Source organism: Mus caroli, chromosome 12, assembly GCF_900094665.2.
Source record: "Mus caroli chromosome 12, CAROLI_EIJ_v1.1, whole genome shotgun sequence".
NCBI lineage: Eukaryota > Metazoa > Chordata > Mammalia > Rodentia > Muridae > Mus > Mus caroli.
Genome location: NC_034581.1, coordinates 2,439,960 through 2,456,989, shown reverse-complemented (window position 1 = coordinate 2,456,989; position 17,030 = coordinate 2,439,960). Strand labels below are relative to the sequence as shown.

The following is a 17,030-nucleotide window of genomic DNA, read 5'->3' as shown; positions in this document are numbered from 1 at the left end:
CTCAAAGAGAGAGAGAGAGAGAGAGAGAGAGAGAGAGAGAGAGAGAGAGAGAGAGAGAGAGTTGCTGCTGGCTCAGCAGGGAACAGCACCAGACCTGATGATATGACTTTGATATCTGAGATAGAAATGGTGGAAGGAGGGAACTGACTTCTGGAAGTTGTCCTCTGACCTCTACACATATGTGATGGCACTTGCATACCCAAGCACAAACCTACACATAAAACTAAATAAATACATACATACATATATACATAAATAAATACATAAATACTTACATAAATGTATATTTTAATAAAAAAAATTAAGGTAGAGGGCCTGTAGAGATGGCTCAGTGGTAAATAGAATTGTCATTCTTATCAGAGGATACGGGTTTGATTGTGATAACTGCTCACAACCACCAGTAACTCTAGTCCTGGGGGGCCTGATGCCCTCTCTGGCACTGCCCACACATGGTACACAGACATACATGCAGGCTAAAGGATCATACACATAAAAATATGTGTACACTCAAACATAAAGTTTTGTACACCTCTTTGTGTATACGCATGCATGTACACATGCACACGCACACGCACACACACACACACACACACACACACACACTCAAAGTTCTTGCTCTTACAGTACACTCTAGTGAAGGCTGGTAGAGAAAGACCAACATTAAATATATATCCATGTGGACATACACTACTGCTGCAGTTTGAACCTGGTATGTTTGCCACAAGGATCCACAGCCTCCCAACCCCAGAGTGGTGTTGTTGGGAAGGTTATCAAACATTCAAGAGGTAGGGCCAAGAGGGAGGTCTTAGGTCTCTGTAAACAAGCACCAAAAGGGCCACTGAAACTCCAAGTCTTCCTCTTCTCCATCTTACATGCAAACATGAAGTAAGAGAATTTACTCCACTGTGTGTTTCTGTTATGATGTATGGCCTCAGAACTGACTGAACTCAGACCAGACCTTCCCAAACTGTCAGCTAAGATATGTAACTTTCTGTTTGCAAGTTAGTGGCCTCGTGTATCTCTTACATCAATAGAAAAACAGCAGGTTAGGACACACACAAGCATGCCCATGTGTACATATACATAAAACTCATGTGTATTCATATCATCAATGAATGAACAGATAAAGCCAAAAGGATTTACATATCAAATATGGAGAATATAAGAAAAATCCAAAGGATTCTTAAATTTGTGGTTGTAGAACACAAAACTGAGGAAAAGAGATGAATGAGAAAAAAAAAAGATTAAAATGAGACTTCTACATTAAGCCTATAATGCTGGTTGTATGGTAGAGTGGAGACTTCATGTAGAATTCTGAAGATATACTTATGGTCATAGAATCATATGTGATGGTTTCCTAAAAGTTCAGGAAAATTAGGGTTTAGAGATATTGCTTAGTGGTTAAGGGCACTGGCTGATCTTCCGAAAGACCAAAGTTCAATTCTTAGCATCTATATGGCTCTTATCTATAACTCCAGTTCTAGGAGATCTAATGGCCTCCTCTGGCCTTTTATGGTTTCAGATACACACATGATGCACAGACATTGATGCAGTTAAAACATTCATATATATATATATATATAATAACACTTAAATAAAAAATCATAAAACTTAAAATGGAATATCTCTAATTACTTGCAATAATGTCAACAATCGCCACATCTAATGGTAAAATTGATGCAGAAATCAGGACCTGAATTTTATCAACAATATCTAGAAACATTATGCTAATTTTACTGGGACAATAATACTTTTATGATGGAGTGTAGGGACTCCTTGGGTTTTTATAGATTTGTTTGTGTATCTTACTGAGGAAACTGTTGCTATCCTTCACTAGGAACAAGCTTTGGAGTTAGCTCTCCCTGCTTCATCACAGACCACACACAAATCAAGAAGGTAGCTTTGATACAACGTCAATTAAAGTGCAAAGGGGCCAGTCTGCTTGTACCCAGACACAAGTCCTTCTGAGCCCATCTTAGAGGAATGGCCACATTTCAGGGTGTGAAGGGCTACACAGCCATCTTAATAAATTAAAGTTATTATTATCACACTATAAAAAGTATCTCATTCCCTCTGGTATTAGAACCATGCCTACCTTCAGCACCTCTTCTTAATGGAACTCAAGGCTCTACAGCACTCTTTGCAGTAAGTGTGACTTTTGAAAGTGTACACATGATTTTCCCTCCTAATTTACTGAGCCCAGTCATCTCTCAAAGCTGTCCTGAGTGATGGTTCTATAGGATTCCTGGCAAAAGGCAACATGGATGTCAAAGTACAAGGAGGAGTGGAGCTCTACATCCAAACAAAGGCAGAATAAGCTACCAGAAGTTAAAACCCAGACACAGACGGTGCAAAGGGGGTTCTTATAGCCAGAATCGCTGAATAGCAAGGGGTCTTTCGGACAAGTTATCACTGCTTACAGGAATAATAAAAATAAAAGATGACCTATAGCACTCTTCTGATTTGTATCAGTGTTCTTCTCTCCCCCAAAGAGTGGGCATAGCCGTAGCAGAAAGGAACAGGGAATTCTTCAATCTACACTGTGCTGCTTCTGAACTGCGTCAAGTCACTGTTCAATACAAAAGAGAAAAAGTTGCCACATTAAATGCCATACAGTCAAACATCAGCTGGTTGAAATGAACATGTCTCCAAGTATTGCTTTCCAAATGTTATAAGCAATGACCTGGAAAAGTAAAAACTTATTTTAAGAGAGCAGATATCTTCATCAGTATGAATGGGCTTTTAGATGTCAGAAGAGCAAGGGGGCCATTGATTAGAGTCAAATAATCTCTTCTTCAGATATGAAACTACCTATTGTCCCCAATGAAGGCTGCTACTCAGCAGGACAATAAAAATATTCAGGAGTTAGAGTTGTGAGGGCATGCTTTTCCATCTTGATATTAGAATAAATGTAAGCTGTAAAAGTATGACTTTAAGCCCATTAGAGAGCTATGAGTATCAATAAGCCAAAATGAATTACATTTCAGAAAGGACATGTGGATAGAGATCCAGAGCTGCTTTCACTCTTACTGGAATTGTAGACAGAGGAACTCAACGTGGGCAAAAGGAAGGAAGGAAGGGCCACTTAATCTTCTCATCTCCACAGCCATGTAGGATGCGAGAAGCCCATGATTCTACTTCAGTGAACAACTCAGGTCTCCTTGCTTAAACCTCACCAAGTTTATGAGAATGATGAACAAGATATCAGGGATGAAACAAAGAAGACAGTTTTCACATCACAAGGCATATGGGGATTTCCCTCAGTGCAAGACCATGTGACACGGTGCAAGTGTAGAGGAACAAAATGGCTAGCAGAAACTCCCTTGGACACCACAGATTACATCCAGTACCCAAAGCAGCTAGTGGAATGATGGAACAAGGCAGGCAGAACATCAGGGGGCATACTCCAGATCTTCTGAGAGTTTTGGCACAGCACATGCAACCCTCCTGCTCAGCTTGAAGTGGGTAGCCTGATGGACCTCTTAAAAGAGAGACCCAGGAGTACTGGGAATGTATACAATTTTTCATGATGACCCCAAATGTAGGTATGTGAGCTTTAAGAAACACTGTCTTATTTAGAAAGCCATGAAATTTCGAGATCTCTAAAATTTCATCTCCTCACAGATCTAAACCCTGCTTCTGGGAAAGTTTCAATTACACTAATGTTAAACATTTAACAATAGAAAAGAACTCAATATATCCAAAAACTAGAGCAAAGCTTGGGCTCTGCTCAGCTGAGTATTAAAGCAAATTATCTTTCCATATACTAACTTGATAAATAAAGAAGCTTGCACTATTCTGGGTAAAAAGTTCATGTATTTCGTTTGTTTTTTACATGTATGCTTTTGCACACAAAGAGATTCATTTAAAAAGCAAGATATGACTCTGGTCAAAGAAAAAACAATGGAATAAAATCTAGAGAAGATGCAGAATTTGAATTTCTTTTATAGAAAAATTTAAAACATGATAAACATGTTTTCAAACGTTATAGGAAACCATGGACCATATATGAAAAGATGGAGAATTTCATGAGGGAATAGAAGCTACAAATGAGAACAAAGTGGAAATTCTATAAATAAGAAATACAATCTCAGAAATGAATGATTCATTAGATGGGCTTACAAATTAGATTCACTACATAAAGAGATGTGTGAACTTGAAAACAAGACAAGAAAAATTATCCAATCTAAAATATAGAGAGAGGAAGCTTAAGGGTGAGAGGAACAGAGTTTATGAGATCTCTAGATAATATTGAGTGATACTACATATATGAAATTAGAGTCCCAGAGAAAAGAAGAAATAGAATAAAGCGAAAAAAGAATATCTGAAAAGATAGCAGTCAAGAATCTTATAAAACTGATTTAAAGATACAGATGGGAAGTTGCAAAAAGCCAATAAGCTAGTTCAACCATCATCACCGTGACACCTGGACAAACTGCCAAAAGCCAAGGTCATCAGGAACAACCTCAAATGAACAAAGATGACACTCATTACATCACTAATACACTCACAGTAGCTGTTTACATAGACACACTGGAGCCCCTAAAACAAAACAATGAAGTAGCTTAAATTGTTCTTAAAATTGAATACTACTAACCTAGACTTCCATATCCAAGAAATAATCATTTAATAATAAGGATAAAATACAGACTTTTTCTAGACAGACAAAAATCTGAGATAATACTTTGCCGACACATTTGTACTATAAGAAAATATTTTTAAAATATTTCTGGCTGCAGGAAATGAGGTAAAAGCCTTGTTCTTTTCAGAGACATAAGAAGGACGATCAAAGCTTAAGTATCTGTGTAATTATTTAAGGCCTTTTCCAAAATTCCTGCTCTTATATACACACCTATATTTCTTCCTTTTTTCCTCTTCTTCCTTATAAACTTGTCTCCCTTGCTCCATGTATTCATTTATACATACATATGTATACACATTTTTAACATCCACAGACTATTTCAAAGGTATTATACGGCTTATAACCTTTATAGATGTAAAAACACATAAGAACAAATCTCAGAAAAAAATAAAGTTTAATCTTTAAGTTCCTTGCATCATTCATGGAGTAATAATTAGTTGACAGTTAACTGATAATAAAGATGAAGAGTGACATATCTGGGACGACTATGCTTCAAGCAACAGTAATAAAAAAATTAAGATCAACAGAAAAATTAGGATGGTATATTAAAACTGTTTCAGTTACACAAAGCAAAAACAAATTTGTTAAAAAGAAAATGATACAAAAGATAATGGAAAAATACATCTTAATGACATAATGATAGACTTAAAAGTCACCATTCCTAAATGTATATTAATGAAATATCAATACTAAAATCCCAAATGAATAAGACAGAATAAAAAATATAACAAGATGTATTTTGCTTACAATGAACATATTTTAAATATAAAGAGGCACATAGGTTTCAAGTAAAACTATACAGCATAGAAACAGCATGCACAAAAAAGGCGCGTGGCTAAGTGAATGTAAGACCAAGATTTTCTAGTGCTTAAGCTCATAGACCAAGACCTAGGGACATATCTACACAAGACATCTCTGCCAAGTATGCCAGCTGAGTCCATCAAGGATCTGGAATGCCAATTTCTAAGATGCTTAGATTTCCTTCATGTGAAATTGCACTATCCACTGAGACATGAGGCCAAAGAACATTCTAGTGACAAATGATGGGACAGTTAAGCTGGCTTGACTTTGACCTATGAATCTATAGCTACAAGATGGGTCTCATACCTGTGACTATTGCATTCTGGTACCTAGCTCATAAAGTCCAGTCTACTTATGTAACACGTGTAGACATGTGGACTGTTGGGTGACAGTGGACATGGAGGTGTCTGGCACACAGCTGTACTGCACATGCTGATGTTTAACTCTTACAAGAGCATCTCTGCCTCCCAAGACCTTTGGCACCTTTATCTGTATAAGGGGGAAGGTTGTATGGACTGAGCAGTAAAGATCCTGCTCCTCTGACTTCTGCACACTTGACAGGAGAGCACCCTACTGAAAAGATGACCTCTCTCTGCCTTCAAAGCCATGGAGAGTTCTTAAACTTTTACACAGAATATTTTAACCCTTAAGAGACCTTCCCTACCCTCCTTTTGTCTATTATCCTATTTCTCTACACTGAAGGTTTATCTTCTCTATTCTCTCTCCCTACCCTTATATCAACATTTTATATAGAAAATCAAAATGAGATAAAATCTTAAAGGATATAGGAATGTCCTTTCAGCATATGAAACTATCTTTCATATCATTAGCCATCCAAACTACACTTTAAGTCTATAAGATGCCATTTTATATATACTAAGATGTCTGGGCTCTCTGCTCCTCCTTGTTCCAGAGACAGCCGCATCTTCTTGTGCAATGCCAGCCTCATCCCATAGACAAAATGGTGAAGGTCGGTGTGAACGGATTTGGCCATATTGGGCGCCTGGTCACCAGGGCTGCCATCTGCTCTCCACATGGCAAAGTGGAGGTTGTTGCCATCAATGACCCCTTCATTGACCTCAACTACATGGTCTACATGTTCCAGTATGACTCCACCCACGGCAAATTCAATGGCACAGTCAAGGCAGAGAATGGGAAGCTTGTCATCAATGGAAAGCCCATCACCAACTTCCAGGAGTGAGACCCCGCTAACATCAAATGGGGTGAGGCCGGTGCTGAGTATGTCATGGAGTCTACTGGTGTCTTCACCACCATGGAGAAGGCGGGGCCCACTTGAAGGGTGAAGCCAAAACGGTCATCATCTCTGCCCCTTCTGCTGATGCCCCCATGTTTGTGATGGGTGTGAACCATGAGAAATATGACAACTCACTCAAGATTGTCAGCAATGCATCCTGTACCACCAACTGCTTAGCCCCCCTGGCCAAGGTCATCCATGACAACTTTGGCATCGTGGAAGGGCTCATGACCACAGTCCATGCCATCACTGCCACTCAGAAGACTGTGGATGGCCCCTCTGGAAAGCTGTGGCATGATGGCCATGGGGCTGCCCAGAACATCATCCCTGCATCCACTGGTGCTGCCAAGGCTGTGGGCAAGGTCATCCCAGAGCTGAGCGGGAAGCTCACTGGCATGGCCTTCCGTGTTCCCACCCCCAATGTGTCCGTCATGGATCTGACGTGCCACCTGGAGAAACCTGACAAGTATGATGACATCAAGAAGGTGGTGAAGCAGGCATCTGAGGGCCCACTGAAGGGCATCTTGGGCTACACTGAGGACCAGGTTGTCTCCTGTGAAGTCAACAGCAACTCCCACTCTTCCACCTTCGATGCCGGGGCTGGCATTGCTCTCAATGACAACTTTGTCAAGCTCATTTCCTGGTATGAAAATGAATATGGCTACAGCAACAGGGTGGTGGACCTCATGGCCTACATGGCCTCCAAGGAGTAAGAAACCTTGGACCACCCACCCCAGCAAAGACACTGAGAGCAAGAGAGAGGCCCTCGGTTGCTGAGGAGTCCCTATCCCAACTTGGCCCCCAACACTGAGCATCTCCCTCACAATTTCCACCCCAGTCCCCCATAACAGAAGGGGCCTAGGGAACCCTCCCTACACTCTTGAATACCATCAATAAAGTTTGCTGCACCCCCCCCCCAAAAAAAAAGATGTCTGAAAGCAAAACTGACAAACTTTTTTGAGCATGCAGAACAGCTGGACCCATGCTGTGGTAGGGTTGTAGCAGGGCATTACCATTTTGAGGAAATGTTTACCAATTTCTTATAAAGAGCAAGCATATCTCTCCTAAGACACAGCAATTCTATTCCTAAATATACACTCAAAAGAAATGAAGACATATGCGTACAATAAGATTTATGTAAGAATTTTTATAGCAGCTGTATTTATAATAGCTCAAAACTGAAAACTAGCCAAATATCCATCAACAGAAGAATAGATGAACACAGTCTGATATAATGGAATATTATTCATGAGAAGAAGGGCAAGCTACCAATACTCAAAATGATACAGATGAATCTTGAAAGCATCATGCTAAGTAAAATAGTCCAGAATCAAAGGAAGAGCCACTGTATCATTTTACTCATATGAACTACAAGAATGGATACAATTAACCAAAGATAATGAAATCCAGAGGAAATTGCTTTGGTCAGAGAGTATTGGACTAAGAGTATGATAGAAGCTTCCAAAATGGTATAACTCTTTTATGTACTGTTCTCAACGGTGTTTATACAACAGTATAAAATTTCAACCTTCACTGATGTAAAAGATGTAAGCATTTTATATATCAATCATATATTAACAACATATAAGTGGATAGAAATATGGAATAACATTATTCAACACATTTATTGGACATCTTGGTGCAACAGATACTATACTAACTAAAAATAAAATCAGGTTTTATATGTGCGTTTGTGTGCTCTGTGTGTGTATATATGTGTATGTGTGTGTGTATGTGTGAGGGAAAGAGAGAGACAGACAGAGAGAAAGAGAGAGAGACAGAGAGGGGGGGATAATGAGAAGAGAAGAAGAGATGCTAAGGGAAGTGGGAAGAAGAATGGTAGAAATGAACACATGTAGGGGGATATTTTCTTTCTGAAATGCCATTCATTTGGAAAATGTGGTAGCTCTTTCCCTTTAATCCAAGGACTAAGAATAAACATTTTTTTAATCATATGTGATTTTTTTTTAATGAGGGAGAAGGAAAAAGTGGGAACACATTTACAAGAATGGCTAAGTTACTTACTCTAAGAGGCATGGGGAGACTTGCTATTGGGTCTAGTTAACATGTCTTCTAGAAGCTATCAGAATATTCCAGAAATCCAAGACACCCAAAACCCCATGTAATGTTAACTATCAAAAGACAGGATACAGAAAAGGTCCAAAGAATGCAGCTGTAGTCCTTCCTCTTGCTCCCAGAGGTCTATCCTCATTCCATAGGGCCTCTGCAAAGATATCCTGGTGACAGGGATGCCTGCTGTATCTCACTCTGCTACCCAGGGATAAACCCTGTCTGCCCTAATCAAGCTTCTGCTTCATGAGAAATTTGGCCTCAGGCTCTGTCTTCTAGGCTCATACTAATTCTGAACTGGTATTGGAAAAAACAGTTGGAGTCATTTTTCATTACTAGTGAATTTTGCCATATGTGTTTTCTAATTGTTTTACCTAAGTTAACTCTATGTAACACAAAGCTCTAGACAGTAAACATGTGTTATCATCCTCATCTGGCAGGTGATAGAACAGAGACCAGAGAGGTCATCGTCTTGCTCAACGCTGCAATAGTTACTAAGGAAGAGAATGACAAAAAATTCCAAGCACCCTGCTTCTTGACTGTCTCCTAATGCCTATGCTATAGTTTCTCCTTAATATCAAATGGGATCAAATCAATAGGCACAGTAGCACAGAACCTCTGACCACATACAGTTATGAAAGGCTCAACAGCCAAAGGAAGCTAGAAACACCAACCATAAGTGCAGGCTGGGCCTACATGTGCCAACCACAGCTTGCAAGAGCCCCACTCTGTACATTCATATGGCTCCATATGGCTTCACATGGTATAGGTGACATCCACACACCTGTGCACACTAAAGTATGCAGAAGTCAGGGTGAGGGAGCTGATAGTTAGAAAGGACATCCCTACCACTGCCATGTACTTGGAATGGGAAGAGAAGTTAAGCCTCCTCATGTCTCTCTGTCTCTTCCCATCCCTCTCCTATCCCTGAAGTCCTTGCCAGTGCACTAAGAGATTTGTCATGAGATAATGAAAAACTGAAATGTGACGGATTCAATTACAATTTATATCTTCACTTAACAATCAATTACCATCTCCTTATTGGTGGAACATCATTAAGCTATAATACCAGCTCTAGAGAGAAATTCTCTCCAGGAGGAAAACAGCTGGTCCCAGAGCACTACACTAGACTGGGCTTTCCGGATCTGGAGAGAGACAGGCGAGACAGGTGGTAGATGCAGGCAGTGTGGCTTTCTGGAGCTGTCCTAGGACTAAACAAGGAGTTGGTAGGAGTAGGGAGTCATACCTGCCTATCTGTGCCAAGAAAGGAGCAAAGAGAGTCCACCTTCCTCTTGTCTGTATGCATCAAACAACCAAACTGAAGTTGCCATTGAATGTCATCTAGAGCAGTAGCTCTCTAGTGTTAAACACTTGCAAAGCAGGAACAAAGGACTCAGCACTCAGCAACACAGGCTAGCTGAGGACTCAGAAGTGGTGTACTAAGCAGGCCGCTTCCACTGTGCAGCTGCTGAGAGCCTTCCAGAGGTTAAGGAAAATGAATGTACACTGTCTTCTATAGTCAGGCTTTGAGGAGCCCAAGAGCATCTCCAGGCCAGAGTCTGAATGTGTGGTCACAGAGGCTTCATAGGCGCAAGGAAATTGAAATTGCTAGTCCCCTCCCTTCATCTCCTTCTTTTATCATCTCCCTCTTCCCCTCTTGGTCCCCTATATGGTGAAGTTCAGACTGAGAGTGGTCTCCCAACTTCCAACATCTAAGGAGTTACTACCTCTCCAACCACAACCAGAATACATTCTCACACATATAAATCTGACCATGTCTCTTAAAGCTTAAAATTTCTTCCTGTTATATCATATAATCCTGATCCCTTAGAATGGTATTTGAAGTGTATCAGAGACTGCCACCCCCAAAATGTGCAACCCATAGGAAATATTTAATGAAGGCAGAAGGGAGTTCTGAAAGTCAGAAGGCATTCTCTGCCTCTCTGTATCTGTTTAGAAACATGGTATCAATTTTTCCATCACATTCTGGAAGGGTCAAGAGACTCATCCCCAGAGAAGAAACTCAACAGAAACATGAATTTTTATAAACAGAATTAACCAATAGCCACTACTTACCCCCACATATTTGCTAGACATTTTTCCTTCAAAAACCCAAATTCTATTTCCTTTGTTAAAATAATATTTGAGCCGTAGAGTCTTTCAGCTTCTTGGGGTTTTGCTTCTTTTCTATGAATTCCTGTTCATGCCAATATTAATAAAAGTTGTTTGTCTGGAAACCTGTCTCCCTTTTATTATGTAGGACCGGAGCCTTGGCAAATTCAAAACCCGTCCTAATCTTGCCTCTACTTCATGCATCCTCTGCCCTCTTCATACACACCTCCATGTTATAGTAGCATCACCTTTTAGACACATTCTCCATTCCCCCAGCTTCTTCACTTGGCCCAACTGGGACTGAACCCTTTAAGTCCCATCAAATATATCCCTCTCCTGGTTCCATCAAATATATCCCTCTCCTGGTTCCCTCCTTCAACACCATAAGAAACCAGTGGCTATTATCATTTGCTCTTAAAGTACTTATTTGCTCATGAACTCTTATAGCAATGGTATGACTAAAAGTTCACAGTGGGAGGAAAAGCCCCCAAAGCCCTGGGGAACAATGCCTGGGCTCAAGGACAGTTCTGACTCTGTGTGCTCAGACTGCTAAACCAACCAGAGGGTCAAGTTGACTGGCTGTATAACAGGATTTATCTGGGACTCGTTGGAAAATTTAAATGAGTTGCTATAGGGTAGTACCTGGGCTGTTGGCCTGACACATAGCAAGTCTTCAATAAATGTTGGTGAGTGGTTATTTGATTTGGGGTGAGCTAAAGTTTTTATAAAAGTATTGGTTAAATATTGATGATCTTTATCCCCATTGTCAAAAAAAAAAAAAAGCATATCACAAAGCCTGATGTTTGCTATGCTTTCAAAAGGGAAAGTTCACTGAATGAACAGTCGGGCGTTGTGTATGGATGCTGTCTAATAGGATCTGGAACATTAGCTGGAACATTGAATTGAGGTGCTATATGGTGACACCTGGACTGTTGGCCTGACACATAGCAAGTGTTCAATAAATGCTGGTTAGTGGTTATCTGACTTGTGGTGAGCTGAAGTTTTAATAAAAGTATTGGTTAAATCTTGATGATTTTTGTCCTCATTGTCCAAAAAAAAAGGTATATCACACAAAGTCTGATATTTGCTATGCTTTCAAAAAGGGAAAGTTCACTGAATGATCAGGCAGGCATTGTGTGTGGATGCTGTGAAGGCAGGAGTTGCTGGTGTTGCAAACTGAATACCCAGCTAGTGGAACATTTCAGATGCTGATCTTGTCAAAGTTGCTTACGGTAAGTATTGTGAAAACATTTTAAGGGCTGATACTGTCAAATGTATTGAAGAACCACTGTGAATGTTGACACTGTCAAATGAGGTGTCAAGTACAGTTCTGTGGAAACAATGTGAGCACCGTGGATGTGACATATGGATCTATATTAAAGGGACTCGCCAAAGAGCAAACCTGAAGCAAAGCCTGCTTCGGAAGCACTTCAAAATTCTTCCTCATGGCTCATTGTCTTAAAACTCCGGAGAAACCAGAAATTAGACACACAGTAACTCTTTCTTTCCAAAACATTCTGTGGTCCACAGAAGCAGGAATGATCATCAGATGCAGCCTCTGGATGAGAAGCAAAAGTCCCGTTGCACAGCGAGAATGGGCCACCTGCATGAGACTGACACCTTTTGGTAAAACTTTCAGCAGCTGGGAACAGTGTGAGCAATGAGTTGGGTGCTGTCGGGAGGCGTAGGTAACAGTTTGGGGTTTTTTGTTTTGTTTTAATTTTTAATATTTTTATTACATATTTTCCTCAATTACATTTCCAATGCTATCCCAAAAGTCCCCCATACCGCCCCCCACTTCCCTACCCACCCATTCCCATTCTTTTGGCCCTGGCATTCCCCTATATTGGGGCATATAAAGTTTGCAAGTCCAATGGGCCTCTCTTTCCAGTGATGGCCGACTAGGCCATCTTTCGATACATATGCAGCTAGAGACAAGAGCTCCGGGGTTCTGGTTAGTACATCATGTTGTTCCAACAATAGGGTTGCAGATCCCTTTAGCTCCTTGGGTACTTTCTCTAGCTTCTCCATCAGCTATTGGATGTATCACAGTTTGGGGTTTTAATTCTAAGCTGGCGCTTTTCCAGGCTCAGTCCAGTCATGAGGATGTCAGAGGCAGCATGCCCTCTGTCTCTTGGCATAGATATCTGGGCTGGTAGTAACTATGGGGTCTTGTGGAGTGGAGTGGGTGGTATAACCCAAATCATACCATACCCACAATTCCACAGTGATGTTCTCTTAACCTCCAGAACACTGCAATCAGATCTCACGTAGTATAGATCATTCTGCTCCTGAAAGCTTTCAAAGGCACACAAAAGACAAGATGTCTGTGTACCACATTAGTTTGTATTTATGAAAAAGAAATTATAATTTAATTTAACATCTTCTGGTAACATCTTAGCTGAAATCAAGTCTCCAAGCTAGAAAATGTACCAAAAGAATCCACTAAGATTTGGGGCAACCTGCATTAAGAAACACAAACTGTTTCTACATTCCGCTGCAATGTTTACATCCTCTGTTCCACTAATTCCAATTTTGTGAATTATGCCCTAGAAACTTATACATAATGTGATGATTATGCTGTACAAAGATTTTTTTTATTGTAGCATCACTTATAGGAAGAATGTGTAAGCTGAATACAGTCAACATCCAATAATGCTAGAAAGATTAAGTCAAGTAAGGGCATATGACTTTCTCTCTCTCTCTCTCTCTCTCTCTGTGTGTGTGTGTGTGTGTGTGTGTGTGTGTCTGTGTGTGTGTGTGTCTGTGTGTGTGTGTGTCTGTGTGTGTGTCTGTGTGTCTGTGTGTCTGTGTGTGTTTATTGAAATAGAGTTCAGGAAAAGGTCAGGATATAAGGAAATGTTTCTTCTAGGATAGATGAAAACCAAGAACACAGATTTCATATACAAATGATGCTTATTTATAATTAATGATATAAAGTAACTTGATGGTCTGATCTGGATACTGATAATATATATGCTTTACACTCCCTCTTGTTTATGGTATTTATTTTCTAAGTTTTCTGGACTTTTCCTGGACGTTGACCTTCATCTTCATGGTCTCTGGTGGTGTGTGCTGGTGATTTAGTTTTCTTATTATCTTACAGTCATTGCATATAATGATAGATTTTACTAGGTAACTTCACTCTTTTATATCACGTACTTTGACTATATCCCTTCTCATGTGCCTTCTCCTCTCTTTTTCCCTCCTCTTCTCACTTCTCCTCTTTTTTTTATCAGAAAAATAAATGGTTTGCTTTCACAAACACACATGCACACACACACATGCACATATATGATTTATGCATATATAAACTCTAAGAGACTCTAAGAAACATAGGAGCTGCTTTCTTTCTGAGTTTGGCTTGTTTATCTTAATATGATCTTCAGTTCCACACATTTACCTACACTAGACCGTTTGGGGTAGGGCTTGGTCTTGTTTAATCAACTTTGTTTCTCAATAACAGGTGGTGGTACCATCATGCTGAATGATGAATGCTGTTGGGATCAGGCCTTGAGAGTTAAAAGCCTCATGCTACTTCCAATTTGTTCTCTCTGCTGTGTACTTGCCCTTGAGGATGTTCTAGCCATCATGTCTGTCTGCTGCCATGACTCCCCACCATAACACATAACACATATCCCTTTGGTGTTATAAGGCAAAATACAACCATCCTTCTGTAAATTGCCTTGAGCATAGTATTTTATCATGGCAACAGAAAGTTCTCCATGTGGCCCTACCACCAATCTAGGCACAAGAATTACTTCTTGAATACGATTTAAAGTAAATGAGAGACTTAGGCCCTCTCTTCTAGAGGACAATGGCTTCTACAGTAACAAAAAGAAAGTGAGTTCTAGAGAGTTAACTATAAGTAATTACAGGTGGGAGGAAGGAATGAATCAATGTTCTGGAGAGGACATAGCCAACTTACTCACATATGTGCACCTAAAGAGTTCCTTCAAAATGCTTCATGGTAAGCAACTTGCCTATGAAGACATGAGTACTTCCTTTCTTCAGTGTGATGCACCTCTGGCCATAAAAAGTGACCACAGGACACCCCACCTACACCTTCAATAGAAGTAAGGGTCATGACCACTACAGGGAAGTGCCACCATGGGTAACCATGGAAATCCAATCTGACCCTGTAGTTCCATAGCCAAGAAGGATCTCCATAAAATGACTCAAAAGGAAGAAATTCCATGGATTGGAAGACATGTGGTACAGTGGCATGCATCATCTTTAAAATCCTCCTAGTCACGTGAGAATTGTTCAGGGTGCTGGCAATGTACAGCAGTAGATTCTGCAGTTATAAGAAGGAATGATTTCAAGTCTACACACATGGCTAGAAGGACTGAGATCGTGCTGGAGCTATGATTGTGTCCATGTGAAAAGATGTGCACTGTGGCCAGAACACACCATATACCAAGAATCCAGTTATCTGTCAAAACTGGGAGTAATTGAGGGATTCAAAATGTGCTTTCCATCTGTAAAATTTCTTTGTTGTTTCCTTAGGAAGGGCTGTGTATTAAGATCTCTTTCATAGACAGCTCTCAGCCATTTTGATATATGCTCTGATACCACAGCTTTAGAACTCAGACAGGCCCCGTTAGCTGTCATTGATCTACATACCCCATAAAATTTAGTCATAACAGTTTTCCCAGGAAACTTTTCTATGGGGAGAAGTCTCTTCTTGTAAGGTGGCAGCTGCTTGCTCCTCCTCTGGAATCTTCCCAACTTAGAGATGCTTTTGCAAGCCTGGCTTTGGTTCCTCCCCGTGGGTCATAGCTTACTCATATAATAGTCAATCAGCATTCGCTGAACACATGTGCAGATCTTAATACCCCCTCCCATTTCTGTGTCCTGGATGATGTGATGATAAAGTCTACATTCTGGCAGGATGTACTCCAGGGGGTTTAGGTAGGCAGATGCAGATGAGAGAACCCAGACTATTCATTGGCAACTGAGGTCAGTCTTGGATAGATTGGAATAATGGATACTTTATCTCAATTACATTACAATATTATAAAATGCCTCTCTAAGCATGCTGGATGCAAACAGGTACCTTCCCAATTGATTCTCTCTCTTTAATCACACACCTCTCCCATGCCCATCCTTTAACAGCACCTTCATCAAATTTCATAACTTTCTCATCACTTGTGGTTATTAAAAGTCATATATACAGCTTAAAATTTCAACCTCAAACTTAATTTAAATTTTTATCTTCTCTTTCTTGCCACTCCCCAATAAGGATAATGGGGATCCTAGCAAATGGATCAGGGATTCTGGTCCCTCGGTCCTCCTACCCTTTCAATATATGGATGTTCCCCTAGGAGGACGGAGGGGGGCAGCTTTGCTATTCAGTCTCTTGACCTCCACTGCCAACATGGAACCTCTGAACAGGGCTATTCTCCTCCCTGTGTATGTCCCTAGATGTGAGACAGGCTCCTGCTCTTGTCTCTCTGTACAAGTACATACTCTACATGTTCTAGGCTCTTGAGGGTGGGTGTACAGCCACCAGGGAGCAGGTGATATAATTATGTAGGTGGGACATCTCCATCTCACCCACTTTCCACAACACCCACAGAAACAAACTCTCTTCTCTAGGGCATCTAGTCCCATCCCTGCTTCCTTTCTTCCCCTCCTGTCACTACAGACATAGAACCTGGTCAGAAAACTGGTGACCAGCAACATTTAAGATGGGAATTAGAATAAAAACTGCTGCTACCTTGACTGGGAGCACTCCGTTGTCTTGAGCCTCTTTACTTGACTTGGGAATAGGAAGTGGAAGGCAAGAGTTTCTCTTCTCCTGCAAAGTCAAGTGTTGAGATGGCAAAAGATTCATTTTTTTTCTCACTCCACCTATCTCTCATACAGAGACAGAGGAGGGGCTTAGGACAAAGCTGGTGGCAGCAAAATGAGAGCTACTCCTGGGTATTAGCAGGTTCAGTAGCAAACACGGGGCTTCTCTGTCCTCTGTTTTAGCTCTGGGCACTAATTTTGGACTAACCAGAAAATCCAGTAAGCTTTCTGTCATATGTATGCATTTAGACTACTATATGGTCCAGGTCTTTGTTAAAATATAAATCCCCATGACCAATGAAAGGAAGGAAGGAAAGAAGGAAGAAAGGAAGGGAGGGAGGGAGGGAGGGAGGG

At 40.6% G+C, this 17,030-nt stretch overlaps 1 long non-coding RNA gene and 1 pseudogene across 2 annotated transcripts in view; both read left to right on the top strand.

Moving 5' to 3' along the window:
- Positions 1-17,030, top strand: part of LOC110306874 — a 42,726-nt gene that overhangs the window by 24,669 nt on the left and 1,027 nt on the right. Inside the window, exon 3 of one of the 2 annotated variants that reach the window (XR_002379327.1) lies at positions 12,411-12,506. This is a non-coding gene — a long non-coding RNA (uncharacterized LOC110306874). Of the gene's footprint in view, positions 1-12,410; positions 12,534-17,030 lie in introns of both variants that reach the window. The other variant, XR_002379326.1, reaches the window with a different exon arrangement.
- On the top strand, positions 6,388-7,411 carry LOC110306873 (annotated as a pseudogene).